Source organism: Aulonocara stuartgranti (assembly GCF_965226115.1).
Source record: "Aulonocara stuartgranti genome assembly, chromosome: 3".
Classification (NCBI taxonomy): domain Eukaryota; kingdom Metazoa; phylum Chordata; class Actinopteri; order Cichliformes; family Cichlidae; genus Aulonocara; species Aulonocara stuartgranti.
The window spans coordinates 79,468,225-79,480,379 of NC_138941.1; the positions used below are offsets into that span (position 1 = coordinate 79,468,225).

General features: G+C 42.3%; 1 protein-coding gene, 1 long non-coding RNA gene and 1 pseudogene across 3 annotated transcripts in view; 1 reads left to right on the forward strand and 2 right to left on the reverse strand.

Moving 5' to 3' along the window:
* Positions 1-1,819, reverse strand: part of LOC309702921 (uncharacterized protein) — a 153,336-nt gene extending 151,517 nt beyond the window's left edge. Inside the window, exon 1 of the mRNA XM_082527565.1 lies at positions 1,810-1,819. The gene's annotated coding sequence lies outside the window, so the exon portion shown is untranslated. The remainder of the gene's footprint in view (positions 1-1,809) is intronic.
* LOC309702919 (NACHT, LRR and PYD domains-containing protein 12-like) overlaps positions 1-12,155 on the reverse strand; it is a 184,289-nt pseudogene that overhangs the window by 41,254 nt on the left and 130,880 nt on the right. The window lies entirely within an intron of this gene.
* Positions 7,761-9,641, forward strand: LOC309702943. Its single transcript, XR_014275798.1, has 2 exons — positions 7,761-8,052; positions 9,367-9,641. It is a non-coding gene; the product is annotated as an uncharacterized lncRNA (long non-coding RNA).

Here is a 12,155-nt window from a genome sequence, read left to right on the forward strand (position 1 = left end):
CCTCCCATTATCTCCCTAACCCTGAAAGTCTTTTCCACACAAAAGCAACCTCTTGTGTGAGTTAGGCTGCGCCATAGTGTTTCCTGTTTTACTTTTGGTAGTCTGGTGCGCTTCCTGTTCAGCTTTGTTTGCCTGTTTCGTAAGTTAGCTCACCTTCAGCTGTGCTGCCGTCCCCATTTGCCCACATTTATGTGTGTGTCTCCCTCTGTGCTGCATCGCGACCTCCCTCATGGCTGTGTGTTCGTTTGTGAGTTGAGTTTTGTGTTTTATCCTGGTCGAGTGTTGTATTTATTTTTCCTTCATGCAATAAAAATGGATGTTTTTGAGCCACAGTCCTGCCTGCTCCACACAGTTCATGACAATTTATTTGCAACATCTTTCTTCTGTCTCAACATCTGACTTCACCTGTTGACATACCTGACAGCTCATATGTCTGTTCATGTTCCCAGTAATATAATCATTTTGTTCGGTCTAAAGACATCAGTCTGAATAACAGAAGCAACAACCTCTGTGTACTGTCATAGACTGGTGGTGATAATGACTCCCTGTTGAAGTAGATCCAACATTTACTGGCTAAATTACTCATCGGAGGACAGTCACATGAGAAAACTAGGACACCCTATGAAAACCTGTATATTGTACAACATATTTGGACATATAGATATTTAATATCAATTAAAATCATACTGAGGGATCCAAACAACATAACTAAACAATTAAAAAATAAGAAAATCCTTTTTAAAACTTTATGTGAAATGTAATTTAGAAAGAATGCAATTTCTGGTAAGGACTAAATTAGTACACCCCCACGTGTCATCCTACTTAAACTGGTTAAACATCACGTCAGGTGCACACGATCAGTAGATTGTTACCCAGCATTTTAAAGGAGCCCTATTTAAACCTCAGATTGAGTTTGGTGTGCTCCTGACTGTCGAAGTGAGCGCCATGGTGAGATCTAAAGAGCTGTGTGATGCCCTCAGAAAGACTGGTAAGGGGTTTAAAAACAACTCAAAAGAATTTGACATCAGCCCTTCCACCATCCGGAAGATTGTTTATAAGTGGTGGACATTCAAAACAACTGCCACCATGCCCAGGTCTGGCCGTCCAAGCATATTCTTGCATATTCATAGTGCAAGATGCTCAAAGAAGTCATCAAAAATCCTAAAATGTCATCACAGGAACTACAGCAGGCTCTGGCTCGATGTGAAAGTGCACAACTCTACTATCAGACAGAGACTACACCAGTTTGACTTTCACAGGAGCTGTGGAAGGAGAAAACCGCTGCTCTCTGAGAAAATGGTAAATGGCCTGTATAGCGCTTTACTAGTCCCTAAGGACCCCAAAGCGCTTTACACATCCAGTCATCCACCCATTCACACACTGGTGATGGCAGCTACATGTAGCCACAGCCACCCTGGGGCGCACTGACAGAGGCGAGGCTGCCGGACACAGGCGCCACCGGGCCCTCTGACCACCACCAGTAGGCAACGGGGGAAGTGTCTTGCTACAATGTAGCTGCCATCACCAGTGTGTGAATGTGTCGATGACTGGTTGCCCAAGGACACAACGACCGAGACTGTCCAAGCCGGGGCTCGAACCGGCAACCTTCCAATTACAAGGCGAACTCCCAACTCTTGAGCCACGATCGCCACGAGAAACATTAAGGCTAGACTGAAGTCAGACCGAACGCAGACAAAGACCACGACTTCTGGAATAAAGTTCTTTGGAGAGATGAGTCATTTGGACACCAGAGCAGTCAAGATGTTTGGCGTAAACCAAATCCAATCTTCAAAGAAAAGAACCTCATACCAACTGTGAAGCATGGAGGTGGCAGTATCATAGTTTGGAGATGCTTTGCTGCAGCAGCACCTGGCCAGCTCACCATCATAGATCATCATCTGACTGTGTATCAGGGGGTGCTTGAAGAACATGTGAAACCATCTGTTAAAAAATTAAAGCTGAAGCAGAACTGGACACTGCAGCCTGACAATAAACCAAAGCATACCAGCAAATCCACCAAGGACTGGCTAGAAACTAAGCACAGAGTCCCGATGAACAAGGCGTCTGTGATGGCTGAAGCCCAAAACATATCCACAGACAGCACAGGTGTTATACTTTATATTACAGTTTAATCAGGTTTTGTTTGCTTCTTTAAATTTAGATGTTAGTTTTATTTATTATGTATTCAGGGTCTGTGTCAGAGATTAATGCAGCCATTACAAACTGAACTCTGAAAGCCGTGACTCACATCCAACATCTAAATAATAGAATAGAATAGCCTTCATTGTCATAAATAAATGTCTATTGAAAAATAATGAGGCACGTTTTTCATTTTTGTTGTTTTTTTTAGCCAAACTAAAAAACACTAACAGGACATTTCCTATAAAACGTTGTTTAATCTTCCAAAATAATTTCATTTATTGTTATCAATAATTTAGCTTCATTTTTTGTGTTTAGTTTTTATTTCTGTTTGAACTTTTTGAGCTCTAGTTTTAGTTGTGAGTTCAGTTTTAGTGAACTACAATAACTTCTGTAACACTTCTTCCTGTTGGAGCGGAGCCAACTGTTTGTGGCGCAGTATTTTTAAGACCGCCATGTTGAATCTGTATCTAGCACACTTCTATCCTAAATATTAATTTAAGCAAATATATCTAAATATTAAGTAATATCCTGCTGTCCCTGTAAATATAAACACCCGGAGCTCAGAGGCTCTCCGGCCGAGCTCAGACCACATTCAGTGTGTTTGGTCTGACTCCCGGAGTCTGATCACACACTAACAAAAAATGGCGGACACACTCGGCCTCGTTAGAAAACATTACACACTGACTTTAACGGAGAGACCGGAAATACAAACACACAGTTTGTTGTGTGAAGAAACTGTAAAGTTCCTAAAGACAAACTGTTAAAGGAGGAAACGAAGCAAACTTACAGTTTCTTCACACCAACAACAAGCTCCACTCCACGAAGCTCAGCAAAGACGAACTTTGAGCAGGAAGGAAACACCCAGAGAGGCGTTTGAGGACACTCAGAGGGAAGTCTGTGTTGCATTCAAGTGAAACTTGGAAATTCACAAATCTTCAACCAACACCTTGGTTGATTCATTTCTGCCGGTTTTCCTGTTTGAAACACAAACATGTGTCATCACTTTGTTGTTGTTCTTCCTGCAGCGTTTGAATGTTTCAGCACTGAACTGATGTTGGTTCAAAGCTCATTTCAACCTGTTGAAGTCATGAATGAAAGTGCAGACTGAGAGTGGATCACATGATGTCTAAGGTGTGTCATGTGACATGTTCAGTATTGTCACACGTGTCTAGATTGTCCCTGATATCATAGCTGCTCAAACACTGATGATTATATTTGAAGCATTATTACTCATGGTGTAACCAATACGTCTACTCACCAAAGAATGAGTGAAGCAATATGGATAACAGCAGAGGACAATTTATTTAGGGTCTGATGGCAATTTACCATCGGTGTCCAGCACTTTAAAGGATTGGACTGGAGCACATCTGTCCTTAACATACCCTCTTAAACATCAGCGTGACACGGATACATCAAAGGAAACTTAGCCGACTCTAAGTGCAAATGTTTCAACCTGAACATCTTAAAACTTCTCTGGGATACAATGTAAACAAAGACATGAAGAAGAAAAATATTTCCACCAATAGTCACTTCTAACCAGGAGACAAGTGAAGATATTATGTAAAGAGTCCTTTTTCTCAGTCCTGGGGTTGTAACAGCACAACCTCCTCAGTCCGTAATCAGAGAGTGTCTATTTGACAACAACCAAAATGTCTTTGGATAGTCTTTGTGAATGCAAACAGAAAAAAAACACAATGGTGTTAGCTGGCCAGCAAAATAAAGAGAGTGTATGGCACTGAGTGCGGGCGTGTGTGTGAGTACTTCGGTCCAAATAATCGAGGTCCGGATGGATGAACGGATGGCAGCCGCTTGTCCTTTAATGGCACCAGCGAGGCAGCACAGCAGCGAGGCGTCTGGCAGGAGAACGAACAATAGTCTCTTTTTTTAAGGCTACTGCAGAAGGAGATATTCCCCGCTAGCTCACCCAAGCTTGCTCTCTGGCACAGCTACAAGCCACGTGAGCTCATAGCCCCTCCCGCTAGGATGTACTACCACAGTCGACTGTCGTAAAGCAGCCGCAAACCAATAGCAATAAAAAAGACTCAAAATCATTGAAGAACATTTTATAACACCCAATATAGATATATACATATATACTGAATATCACACAATATCAGATAACCAAATTAACACTGGGTTACAATGGCAGCAAAGTTTGAATGGAGCTCTCTGTCTGTGCTGATTTGTCGCCCTCTGGAGGTCAAAACACAAACTGCATGATGTCACTGTAACCACCACAGAGGGACAGGAAGTGTTTTTAAATGATGAAACATGTCAGTGATGCTGATAGTGTGTTCATCACAGACGCTCAGGAATCAAAGTGAAAGCAGAGAAACTGGAATGAATCAGGTGATGTAGAAGATGGAGAAACAGGGTGGAGGATGCTGCTCCTTCTTTGAGATCAAACATGTCGTGTTGTTCACGTGCTGTCAGCGTGACGCACAGAAACCATGGAAACAAAGTGTGAGTGAAATCAGTCCAAAGTAACAGAGTGAAGAGCAGCAGATGAAGCACAGAGGACACAAAAGGAAGGAAAGAAGGAGACAAGGTCCATCTGTGTCCTTTCAAACAAGCATCAACGTCCAGGACTGAAACATGAGTCCACATATTTATACACATATTTATTTAATGAGAATAAAACCAGAATATTTATAACACATCAGCAATAATCAGGCCTGGGATCCTCCTGGTTACAAACAGGGTCCAGGACTGGGACCCTCAGGTGGATCCTGCAGGGTCTGGTTCAGGAAAAGGTTTCAGTAGAAAGGTATGATTTCATTTATTTGAAGAGATCAGAGCATCATTCTGATTATTAAGCTTAAGTCAAACATACGAATGCGCACGGCGCCGTGACACTTAATGATCTGTTACTGTACATTTGTCACGTGTGTGTATTTGTTGTTGTATTGTTGCTGCCATGGTGCATCACATGGGACCATCACACTACCACCACCATATGTGACTGTTGGCTCCTTTTCATTGATGCTGTGTTAGTTTCAGATGTAACAGGACTCAAAGCTGTCAGAAAGCTTTTGTCTCATCAGTCCACAGAGTCTTCACCTCCAGCCTGTATTTTCCTGACACGTCCTGCAGCGCCTCCTCCTGGTAGAGCATGTTGTGGCCATTTTTGTTGAATGTTTATAAAATGCAATTTGTATTCATTTTTGTTCTTTCTTTAAAGGTGTAAGAATATACTGACCTGGTTTTGTTCTGTAAATTTGTAATTAATTTTATTGGATAAGCTTTTGGAAAGTGATTGGTATGTTAGCTTATGGACCCTCCCATTAATCAAGAGATTAAGAGCACCCTGGATGGGTGTGGTAGAGAGGTTTTTGTTTGCCAATGTCAGGGAAGACGGGAGGGTTAGAAAATGATTTTTTTGACCACTTTTGAAGTTGTTAAAGCAAATTAAGTTAACTTTTGTTTAATTTTAAGTTTTAAGAAGTTATTTGGCTGATTTCTGTTTGTAATTTTTCACGAAATAAACGGCATATGATTTTAAACAATGGAGTCAGAAGTGCGTTCTAAAACAAACCTCCCGTTGCCACCCACGGCCTTTTCTTGGACTTTTTTGGTGTTTGGAAAGTAAAAGGCCGCGACAGAGCAGTTTGTTGCCCTGATTTCCATCAAACGTCAGCTGACTGCTGGAGCCTGAACTGTCCCTGTGCTCCGACCTTCAGGACTGAACACCAGAGTGGAGCAGAGAGCCTGAAGAGCCTCCACCGTGTCCTACAGGATGGAGTCATGTTGACATGAAGTTCAAACTGCCTGTGTCACTTCAACACACTATCACAAAGAGTTTCTAACCTTCACTTCCGGCTTAAATAAAGGTTTTTGACATAACGTTGTTCTTGTTCCAGAATACAAATATTTTTAAAAGTATTTGTTCGAAATAAGTTTTTCGTAAAACCACGTTATTCGTGCCTTTCTGAATACCGTATTGGGCTCTCCTCCTAGTTGGGATCATTGTCCTTTGCTGCTGCCTGTATTGTGCAGCCATGAGGAGCCTTAATGATGCAGCTGCATTATTTATAACAGAGGTTAGTGTTCAGCTCTGTCACCACTCTGGCCACATGTTGCCACACTTGTACTTCCAGCTCTGAGCTGCTGCTGCTGAACACGTTACTTTGGTGCTTATGTCTCCAAGCAGCATCACAGCTTTCAGAGAAGACAAAAGCATCATTTCCTGATAATGTGTGATGTGCTCGTACGAGATGCAAAGACTGGTAGTTTGAGGAAATCCTTTCAAAAACATATTTGCTTGCACAGAGCAGTGAGCCTTCCTGGTTTCTTGTAGATTACAAACAGGATTGGAGTGATGAGGTACGCGGTGCTGCTGTCTATGGGACGACCTGGACATCAGAACCAGCCCAGACCCAGACATCTACCAGCACAAGTACAGAGCCTTTATCTCACATGTCTGAGCATTCGTTCACCTTCATCTGTCTGTTCTTACTGACGACTCTTCATCCAGTCCACCTTAAACACAGTGGCTGTGTTGCTGGGATGGGAGTTACCTCATGGAGCTGTCATTGCAGTAAAACTGTTTGTGTGTGTATTTCAGTCCTTATGAATTAAAAAAAGTCGACTAACGTGACACTTGCAGACTGAGTGATGCTGGTGGTTTGTACTGGGTGTGAGACAGAGCTGACCCCTGACCTCAGGGTGGATCAATCTGATAGAAAACTCTTGCTGTGTCCGAATTCAGGGGAAGGATGCTCATGAGGACACTACCTACCTACGTCACAAGGTAGTGTCCTTAGACGGACGGGTAGTCAGGAAGTGAGCGGCTGTGGACAGCCCCCTTTTTTCTCCATAGAAACTTTATTAAACAACATGGATCAACACAGGCCTGCAACGTAGGGTTTATCTCTGCCGGCTTTAGGTTTAGTTTGGGACTATAATTGTGTTATCACTGGTGGTTTACACTGTGTGTGTGGGGATTCTGTGTACAGTGGGTAAATTGCTGTGTGTGTTTTTTGGTTTGCCTGAATACTGAAACCTGACATTTTATTATTTTATTGTTTTTCATTGTTTGGTAAATTAAAGAAGGGTTGCATGCTCTACTTTACAATGTGTATGACATGATTTGCTGCACTGTAGACACTTGTGTTCATTTTGGTGTGTACTGCTACTGTTAAGGAATAAGCTTCATTGATCCCAGAAACAAAAGAGGAGTTAATGTAAGAGTATCGTACGAGAGTACACTAGAGAAAGAACCCAAAGCCCATTTATTTAATGGTATTGAGTAAATGAGGGCTGTGTGTTTCTGTCATGAAGCTGTCACGTGTGCATATCTGTGGTCAGTGAAGCTGATTGTGATTAATAGCTACACTACAGAGTGCCCACAGAGTTGTTGCATTGCTTGTTAGCCTTGTTTAGGGAGGGCTGGGTTTCTTTGGAGCCCCAATTCATTAAAGTTAGTTCAGCACCAAGTGAAAAGAATCCCTGAAGACTCAGCACAGAAAGTGTGGGACACAAGTTTGCTTTGGAGACATGGACTGAGTTAGAAAACTAGCCAACATGATTTATAACGGACAGTCATCATTAATGATGGAGAACTGAAAGGACATGAAGGCTGCGCTGTGACACTTTTTGATAGCTGGAAACTTTAACTGTCATCAGAAAACATCAAATATTCTGGATCCTCTCTGCAGTGTCTCTTCTTTCCTCTGTGACTTCCATGGATTTTAGCTCAAAGATGTTTTTAAATGACCTCTGCAGTACTGACCTGTACAAAGAGCTGTCAGTCTCAGCTCTTCTCTCCCAGCACTGGTGGAGCAGGTGTAGTTGCTGCTGACAGCCATTGTTGGTTTTCTCAGAGACGGGCGGAGGTCTGAAGTGTTGAGAGCATCAGCTCTCATCGATGTGCGCCGCTGTAACGCTGCTGTTGTCCTCTGAGATCACCAGGTATGAAATCCGAGTACTGATCTTTCCCCCTCATTCACTTCCATGAGCACAGCCAAGGCATGCTGGGAAACTGAGGACACACCAACAGATGTAGAAATGTCCTGCATGCTGTGGGTTTGAGTCCTCACAGGTGACAAATTAGCTGCAGAAACCCAAGCCAGGTGTCTGAATACTGACACATGGACTCTTCCCATCCAGAGGGAGGATTTAGTCGCACTTTATAATAACTACACAATAGTGAGCATTAGTATGTAGTTTATTAATGGAACCCAAACTGTTCCTTTGATACCTGACTTTCAGGACCTCCAAGTCTGCACTTATGGTTATTATCAGTTGGAGCCCCTCCTCATTCTTCTTCTTTGGTGCAACCCTGTAAATTTTGGGGTACCCCTTTTGGCCCCTCCCCTTTTCTACAATTCCCCTGTGGGAGAGGTGGGTGTCATTTCTTTCCCAACACTGTACAACACTGAAAACCTTAGAAATATGGTATCTAACCAGATTCTTCCTCTGGATGGCATTACCTTGGCCTCCAGTAACACTGTGAGGAACCTTGGAGTCATTTTTGACCAGGACATGTCCTTCAACGCACATATTAAACAAATATGTAAGACTGCTTTCTTCCATTTGTGCAACATCTCTAAAGTTAGAAATATCCTGTCTCTGGTGACGCTGAAAAACTAGTTCATGCATTTATTACTTCCAGGCTGGACGACTGTAATTCATTATTATCAGGAAGTCCAAAAAACTCACTGAAAAGCCTTCAGCTGATCCAAAATGCTGCAGCAAGAGTCCTGACAGGGACTAGAAAGAGAGAGCAGATTTCTCCTGTTTTGGCTTCCTGTTAAATCCAGGATTCAAAATCCTGCTCCTCACATACAAGGTCTTAAATAATCAGGCCCCATCTTATCTTAATGACCTTGTAGTACCATATCACCCTATTAGAGCACTTCGCTCTCGCTCTGCAGGCCTACTTGTTGTTCCTAGAGTATTTAAAAGTAGAATGGGAGGCAGAGCCTTCAGTTTTCAGGCCCCTCTTCTGTGGAACCAGCTTCCAGTTTGGATTCAGGAGACAGACACTATCTCTACTTTCAAGATTAGGCTTCAAACTTTCCTTTTTGCTAAAGCATATAGTTAGGGCTGGACCAGGTGACCCTGAATCCTCCCTTAGTTATGCTGCAATAGATGTAGGCTGCCGGGGGATTCCCATGATGCATTGAGTTTTTCCTTTCCAGTCACCTTTCTCACTCACTATGTATTAACAGACCTCTCTGCACTGAATCATAGCTGTTATTAACCTCTGTCTCTCTTCCACAGCATGTCTTTATCCTGTCTTCCTTCTCTCGCCCCAACCAATCACAGCAGATGGCCCGGCCCCTCCCTGAGCCTGCTTCTGCCGGAGGTTTCTTCCTGTTAAAAGGGAGTTTTTCCTTCCCACTGTCGCCAAAGTGCTGCTCATAGGGGGTCATATGATTGTTGGGTTTTTCTCTGTATGTATTCTTGTAGGGTCTAGCTAGCATAGCAATGTAAAGCACCTCGAGGCGACTGTTGCTGTAATTTGGCGCTGTATAAATAAAATTGAATTGAACGCACACCATGGACATTTTGAATCATGCCGTGTCTTTTGGACTCACTACTGCCCCTGCTGTTTTTCAGGCGGTAGTGAACAACGTGCTGAGGGATTTTTTTGAACATTTTTGTGTTTGTTTATTTGGATGAAATGGTGGAGTGAGACAGGTGGGAGGTCTCAGGAGCGATTTGCTCGACAATGTCACAAGTTCATGATGCTCATGGCCTTGGACAAGATGCTGGTATCGGGGTGCACCTGCTTCAGCACCTTGTACACGTAGATGACGTAGCTCTCCTTTCTGGTTTTTCTCTTCTTGCCAGCAGTTTTAGTCTTTCTTGCCTTTATTTAACTTGCACAGTGTAGCCCATTGGGTTGTGAAATTACTTTCAGCTATTTAAAAGGATTTTTAAGAAGTGTACAGAGGGATTAAAGGAACATATTTATGTCATTTAAGCATGTTTAAACAAATATGTACCATCTCTGTGTGAGTAAAAACAACCACACAAGTTAACAAAGGAAAAACAAAAAACCCCAAAATCATAGCTGCTCTATAAATCACATTATTTGCACCTACATTTACAATTTTAACTATTTTCTGGCATTTTGTAGACGCAACTATATATCTGTAGTTTCAATAAACTGCCAAATGACTGATGTTTTCACTATTCCATATCCTGTAAAATGATATTGATCAATTTCCTTTCATTGGACTTATTTGTTCTTTTTGCTGTTCTCCTTCATCCAGGTGATGATGACGTGAAAGTTAGAATTATATTACAGTCTATATAGTGTTTAAAAATAAAATCCTTGATTAAGAAGCCAGCAGAGGGCAGTAGAGTATAGCTCTAACGTTTATTAATGAAGGGAACTTGGTCTCTTGCTGTGGAGATATATGTATATGTATATATGTTGCGGGTTCAAATATTGAGGATGAAAGCAAAAACAACCATGGTCCAGAAGAGTTAAGTCAAATGATGATTTTAATGAAACACGCATCGTGGGGAGATGAACACTGCAACATCAGCATCGATCTCCGCCCAATAATATACAAGCAGTTGTTTTTATAACATCACGGTTGGACTCTTACATCAAGCAGGTACAATACATGATTAAGTTTCAAAACCACAAATGTTCTGTTGACAACTCTCGACACATTTAAAAAGAACGTTTTCTCCGTCAGCACGTCAGGTGCTTCCTGTTGATCTTCTAACCCTCGCTTATATCCTGCAACATCAGACGCACGTCTTACAACAGTTGCAGTCACAGGCTTTGCAAGCTATGGTTGAACTCTTACCTAAAAATGAGTGTGTCTACTCTATGTGTGTCGACCTCAAATGCACTCTGTCTCACCTCACAGACAGAGGCCACTCTCATGTGTGTAATAACCTAACAGAAACTATATATGCACATTGTCAAAGGAGCTTGCAAAGAAAAGCGTCTGGACTTCTTTATATATGTATATATGCAGCTGTGGCTACAACTGTAGCTGCCTGTAGCTGTGAATGGGTGGATGACTGGATGTGTAAAGCGCTTTGGGGTCCCTAGGGGGGACTAGTAAAAGCGCTATACAAATATAGGCCATACAGCCCATATATGTAATATGTTGAATAAATGTTTTAATCAAATGCCACTACTCAAAGCTTAATAAAAAGGATATAAACAAATAAAAGATAATAATGAATAACCTGGTTATTCAAACAGCATCATCCAAACAGCTCCTCAAAATAACAACCAAAAAATGCACACTTTACAGAGGAAACAAAGACATTTTAAAGGTATACTTCATGGCTTATTCTGAGTCATCTGTTACCAAGCAAACTCAAGCCTGACGCATGGTGAGGCTCCCTCTGCATCACTTATCTGTCAGGGCTCTGTGTGCGGGCAGGCGGATCCAAACGCAGGACTCAGACACAAACGTGAAACTCAAAACCTCAGCTTCATTGCTGACATGAAAACCAAACGTGAAGTGACCACTGAAACCGGAGACCAGGAACACACAGGCATAATCTGAGGGTACGACGCGACACCAAGCACAGGAAAACACAGGGCTTATATACACAGGGTAGTAACGGGGGAATCGGCTACAGGAGGGAGACACAGCTGGGGGAGATCAGGGCTAACGAAACGGGGGAGCTAAGCTGCACACACTAACATAAGACAAAGACTTTCACAATAAAACAGGAAACATGAATCACAACTCAGAGACATGGATTCAACACAGAGACAGAAAATGACACGTGGAACTGAACTATACATGAAACCACAATTCCTAAAACATGGATAACAGAAACATGAAACTCTAATAATAATAATAATAATCCCCACAACCACAAGAGAACAAGGAAACAATCCATGATGCAAAATAAAACCAAAACATAATAAACTCAAAATACTGTGTCCAACGGACCCAGAACCGTGACAGTATCGACGCGCAGGGTACCCCCCTCGTGTCCACAATTGATGTGCAGGGTCCTGTTATTGAATGCTATAGAGCTCCCTAAACGCCGCGGAAGAGCCTGTTGTCCGTATATTTATA